This window comes from Humulus lupulus, chromosome 7 (assembly GCF_963169125.1).
Source record: "Humulus lupulus chromosome 7, drHumLupu1.1, whole genome shotgun sequence".
NCBI lineage: Eukaryota > Viridiplantae > Streptophyta > Magnoliopsida > Rosales > Cannabaceae > Humulus > Humulus lupulus.
The window spans coordinates 54,724,901-54,730,900 of record NC_084799.1 but is presented as its reverse complement, the minus strand read 5'-3'; positions in this window follow the sequence as shown (position 1 = coordinate 54,730,900).

The following is a 6,000-nucleotide window of genomic DNA, read 5'->3' as shown; positions in this document are numbered from 1 at the left end:
GAACCTTGCCTGCAGACAAAAACGAGTCCCGGAGGTTGGTGTACAGAGCCGCAAGATACACCCTGGTAGATGGGGTCCTTTACAAAAGAGGATTCTCAATGCCACTCCTGCGGTGTGTAGAAGAAGAGGAAGCGCTGAAACTGTTACAAGAGATACATGAGGGAGAGTGCGGCAACCACGAGAGCGGACCCTCCACAGCTAGGAAGGCCATGAGACAAGGATACTACTGGCCCTCCATGGAGAGAGATGCACATGACTTTGCCACGAAGTGCGACAAATGCCAGAGGCACGCCAACTACCCTCGGAGACCCCCAAATGAACTGACCAGCATGACCAGCCCCTGGCCCTTCGCTATCTGGGGGATAGGCATGATCGGCGCTCTTCCTACAGGCAGGGGTGGAGCGAAATACGCGGTGGTGGCAGTGGACTATTTCACTAAGTGGGTAGAAGCAGAACCCCTTGTGAAGATAACCGCCAAGCACATCACCTCTTTCGTCAACAAATCCATTGTTTGTAGATATGGAGTTCCCTACAAAATTATTTCTGACAATGGTACCCAGTTCGAGGGGGGAGCTTTCGATGAATATTGTAGGAAAAGGGGCATAAGGAGGAGTTTCTCCGCGGTTGTGCACCCCTAGGCCAATGGACAAGTGGAGGCCATAAACAGGGTCCTTAAGAAGAACTTGAAGACAAAGCTAGAGAAAATGAAGGGAGCCTGGGTAGATGAGCTACCAAATGTGCTGTGGGCTTACAGAACCACCCCACGCACAACTACTGGGGAGTCCCCATTCTCCTTGGCCTATGGGTGCGAGGCCATGCTCCTGGTTGAGGTGCGAGTTGAGTCCCACAGGGTACAGGCATATGGAGACGAGGCCAACCGTGTAGCCTTGGCCGAAAGCTTAGACATGCTTAAAGAGAAGAGAGAAAAAACACAAATGAGGGTGGCGGTATACCAGCAGCGTGCCGCAAGGTACTACAATTCGAGGGTGCGAGAGAGAACTTTCAGAGTTGGCGACTTGGTGCTAAGGAAGGTACTCCCTAACACACGAGACCCAGGCGCAGGAGTGCTGGGGGCGAATTGGGAGGGGCCCTACCAGGTTGCTCAGTGCGTACCCCCGAACACTTACAAGCTGGCGTGCATGGACGACACCATCATACCTCGAGCATGGAACGCGGAGCACCTGAGGAAGTACTACCAATAAGGCACCCACGTCCGATGGTAAAAGAACAAGTGTTACACACTGTCTTAATGAGATAGGGAGAAATCAAAGAGGTTACTTAGATAGCCTCCTGAGTAGGTGTGAGTCATTTTATTTTTGTTTTCTATAAAAACCTTATATGTACCGTTGCAACTATCTGTATGAGACTGCTTATTATGAATGTGATGATTGAAACTGCATGTTATGGGAGAAACTGCTTGCAACCTCTTGTGTTATTTTCCTTCGCTACGTGGGCATCAGCCAAAGTGTCTGCCGAAATAAATTTCACCAGACACTTGGGGGGCAGGATAGGAGCCGACAGCATGCGCCTAGCAAAGGGAACCTAAAAAGGGTCCTCTAACGAAGGGTCCTAAAAAGGACCCCTAGCCCTTCTAAAAAGGAGGCCCCTAAAAGGGACCCTCTACTAAGAGGACCCCTAGCCCTTCTATAAAGGAGGCCCCTAAAAAAAAAAAAAAGGGGACCCTCTACCAAGAGGATCCTAAAAAGGGCCCTCCATCAGGAGGAAGTGACCCAAAAACAAAGAGACCCCCTATACTAGGGCCTTAAACGAAGTCCTCACAAGGCATCCCTTGGGATCACAAGGATTAGCTACCCTTGTGAACACCAAGGGAGGCCATAGGGACTTACAAAAAAAAAATATATGGTGATGATAATAATAATAAGCCTAGAGCGGCCACCAAGCCGCCTAGCCAAAAAGGGTCCCAAAGGAGACCCTTGCAAAAATAGTACTATGAATAACGACGAGAAGGACGCTTCTCGCAAAGAAATAATAAGCGCGCGCAAGAAAAACATAAAAGGATAACTAGGACCCAAGGGGTCAAAATATCCTTATAGAAGCAACCAAGAGGCACCAAAAGAGGTCTCAGTGAACCCTCTCGTATGGGCTCCAAAGGACCTCCAGCCTGGTAAGTAAAAGAGGGGAACCAACCAAACCCCATCATGCAGGCTTAAAAGGGCCTCAAATGCAGTAGAACAAGAAATAAACAGCAACACGTGTATTTATACATTAGAAAAAAGAGTTCTTAAGATAGTACAAGAGTTACCAAAAGAAAAGTAGCAGTGATAATGATATTACAAAGTTAAAAGTAAAAAAAAAAAAAAAGCAAGACTACTTCAAGGCCTCCTATGGTGGGCACTCCACAAGGCTGCTCGGGCAACGGCCTGTTCGCCAAAAGAGGAGAAGTCGAAGTTGGGATCCTGCCTCCACACATTGTAAAGAGCACGATCTATAGACCTGCGCTCGGTGGTGATCCTCTCCGCCTCCCAGGAAGCCCTCGCCGCCTCCAAGGAAGCCCTCTCCGCCTCTAAGGAAGCGTTCCTCTCTTGCGCTGACTGTAGTTCGGCCCTAAGGGCCTCGACTTCGGTCTTCAGTTGAGCAACCCTCTCCTGTGACACAGCCGTAGTGGCCTTGGCCCCTTGGAGCTCGCGCTCCAAGCGTCTAGCCTTGCCCTTTAGCTCCTTGATCTCGGCCTTCACTTTCTCCCTCTTTGAGAGCAAGTTGGAAGACTTAGTCCGGGCCTTGGACAACTTAACCTTGGTCTCGTTAAGCTCATTTTCGAGCTCCTGGGCCCGAGCTATAAGACAGTCCCTCTCAGCAGTAGATGCGGAGAGGGTGCTAGACGTGTTGGCATACCAAAGAGACACAGTGTAGATCTGCACAAAAAAGTCAATGGCGTCAGCAATAAGTAACAAAAAGAAAAACACATGTACATCTATACATAATACTAATCGACGCAAGGTGCAAGAACTCACCCAGGCCGCAGCGCTGCTTAGGGTGTCCCCAAGGTCTGGTTGAGTCACATTCCCTAGACCCCTCCAGTTGGAGACAAGGAGGCCCGAGGCAATTTGAATGTAACGTTGCGCATAAGATGAGGCCATCCTAGTCACCCAAGGCTCCGCCTTTATACTAGGAGCATCTTGTTGGACAGGGACAGATGACCCGCTCGCCGAAGCAGGAGGGGGCGCAGGGAAGGAGAAAAACTGAGACCCTGGTAGATTAGAGGGGGCCTCCGCAAGGTCGATGAAATCAGCCCCCGGTGAGCCAATATCATGAGGGGCCTGAAGGAACGCGTCACAGCCATCAAGGCCAGGGGGAGCGTAACATCCCGCTGCGGCCTGCGGGTCCAGAGATTGAAAGGCCATGTCCTGGTCATGGGAACCATAGGGGGGAATCCCCCGGGGGACAGGGGGCGCTGATGAGATCCACCACATTCGAGGGGGGCATCCTCCATCTCCTCCTCGGCCTCACCGTCGTGTAGGGACGGCTCAGCCGGCATAGCCATAGCCTTCTTAGACCCAGTAACTGACCACAGGAGCTTGGGGTCAGAGACCGGGGACAGCTGGTGGCGGTTGAGGTTCGCCACAGTAAATAGGACCGCCGCCTTCTTCAGGGCGGAGTCTGCATGAATGAGGTTGTTTATGGCCTCCGCCTCCAGCCCAATGACCGAAGGATCAGCAAATTGCCCTGCATGATCCACGCCAATGTCAGTACAAGCAAGAGTACGAAACAATAAGTTCTAATAAGAAGAAAAGAAAGACCAGGGTACTTACTAGGGCCGGCGCGAAAGCCTTCACGAACAGAGAGAGGACCCTCTACCCAGAAAAAGTCTTGTTTCCAAGGCCCTGTGTTGGACACTGAGCCCTCTATCAAGGGGAGCTCGTTGTTGGCCTTCTGCAGGTAGTAAAAGTCCTTGGACTTGTGCACTGCCATGAGGTTATACAAGGAATGCACCTCTTGCGCCGTCGGGGCACGTTTGACGTTTCCCTTGAACCAAATGAAAAGGCAACTTAAAGTCAACCAACTGTTGGGTGACAGTTGAAGAGGGGCCAAGTCGAAGTAGTTGAGAATCGCCACGAAAAACGGATGCAAAGGAATGGTACCACCCGCCTTCAAAATCTGCTCACTCAAAGCCACAAAACCCTTCTCAGGGCGGTCGGCCCGGCAGGCCTCCCGAGGAGCATACAGGGCGTATTCTGGAGCAACACGGTAGTGCTTCACGATCTCCTTCAATTTGTTCGGAGACACATGTGACACTAGACTGGACGCCAGTAGGGGGCGTCGTCCTCTTCCTGGACGGACACCTGTCTGCGTGCTTTCGGCATATCTGCAAAATCAAAAGAAAGATGTGAGGAAGAGTCAGAACACTTAACCCTCCATTTCTTCTTCCTAGCAAGAGTTTTCCATCGAGGGAGCGATGGCGGAAGCACTAAGATAGGATAAACTGAGACTAGGGGCTGGGGAGAGGAGCTAGCAGCCCCATGACCGTCATCAGGCGAGAAGGGAGTGGGAGGTTCTGGTGGAAGGTGTCCCTCCATAAATTCTAACTCCCACCGCAATTCAAAAAGGGTCGTCCTAAGACGCGCTATATGGTTACTAAGGTCTGGGGGTGAAGGTCCTCCATCTCCTCTCGACACCGAGTCAATTTCGCTCTCCACCACCCAAATTTTACGCCTAAGTTCGGCCATGCACTCAAGGTGGCGGATGCGGCCTTGCCTTAAGGAGTCATAGTCCTGGTGAGGGTTGTCCTCAGGGGACTCTGAGTCTGAGGACAGGACAATAAACTCAGCCCTTGGGGGTATGTCGGACGGGCCGTCACTGGCCATGAAACCACGTCCCAACAGCAAAAAGGGGCTCACGTATAAATGAGGGGAAGGCTACAAAACACAAAGGAATAGGCTTAATACCTCTAGATGCAAACGCCCTAAATGGCCTACTGCAGGATATAAAAAAAAAACAAAGAGGATGGGCGCGCATATGGTCAAACTCACTACAAGCTCAGACTAATGTACCCCATCCCAAGTACTGCTAGTTTGGACCCGAAAAAAAAAATATATATATAAAAGGGAGAAGGAAAGAAAATATACCTCAAGCGATTAAGAGAGCGAAGTTGGGGTCCAAAGGAAGTCGGGGAGCGAAAAGCACCAAAATGTCGAAAATGCGCGTCTGCAAGAATGAACCAGAAAGATGTGTTAGTCATAAAATAGACACACCAAGAAATTAGCTCATATGTAAAAAGAAAAAATAAAGAAAAAAAAATGATGAAACTATGGAAAAAATGGGGTGGTGGAGGATTGAACCTCTTACCTCTTGAAAAAAGAAGGATTCTCCAAACCACTAAGCCAAGGGAGTAAGGTGAAAATATTAGACCAAGCATGAAGGCCTATTTATAAGAATCAAAGTGAATAGTCTACAAGAGCACCTAAAGGTCCTCTCCTAGACTGGGGGGCAGGTGTTGAGGCTCAAAATTCCACGCCCTCGAAAGATCAAAGGCACGCGCTAAGGTCCCACAAGCACTTAATTACGTGATGGAGCCGCGATGCCCTCGGGCTCCCATTGTCCCGCAACAACCACGTACCTAGCGAAGCCACGCCTTAGATGCACTTGATGGCCTCGCTGGTGGAGCGCCTCGCTGGGCGTAGTGGCCTCGCTGGTGGAGCGCCTCGCTGGGGGTGGTGGCCTCGCTGGTGGAGCGCCTTGCTGGGCGTAGTGGCCTCGCTGGTGGAGCGCCTCGCTGGGGGTGGTGGCCTTGTTGGTGGAGCGCCTTGCTGCACCTGATGGCCTCGCTGGTGGAGCGCCTCGCTGGGCGTAGTGGCCTCGCTGGTGGAGCGCCTCGCTGGGGGTGGTGGCCTCCCTGGTGGAGCGCTTCGCTGGGCGTAGTGGCCTCACTGGTGGAGCACCTCGCTGGGGGTGGTGGCCTCGCTGCACCTGATGGCCTCGCTGGTGGAGTGCCTCGCTGGGCGTAGTGGCCTCGCTGGTGGAGCGCCTCCTTGGGGGTGGTGG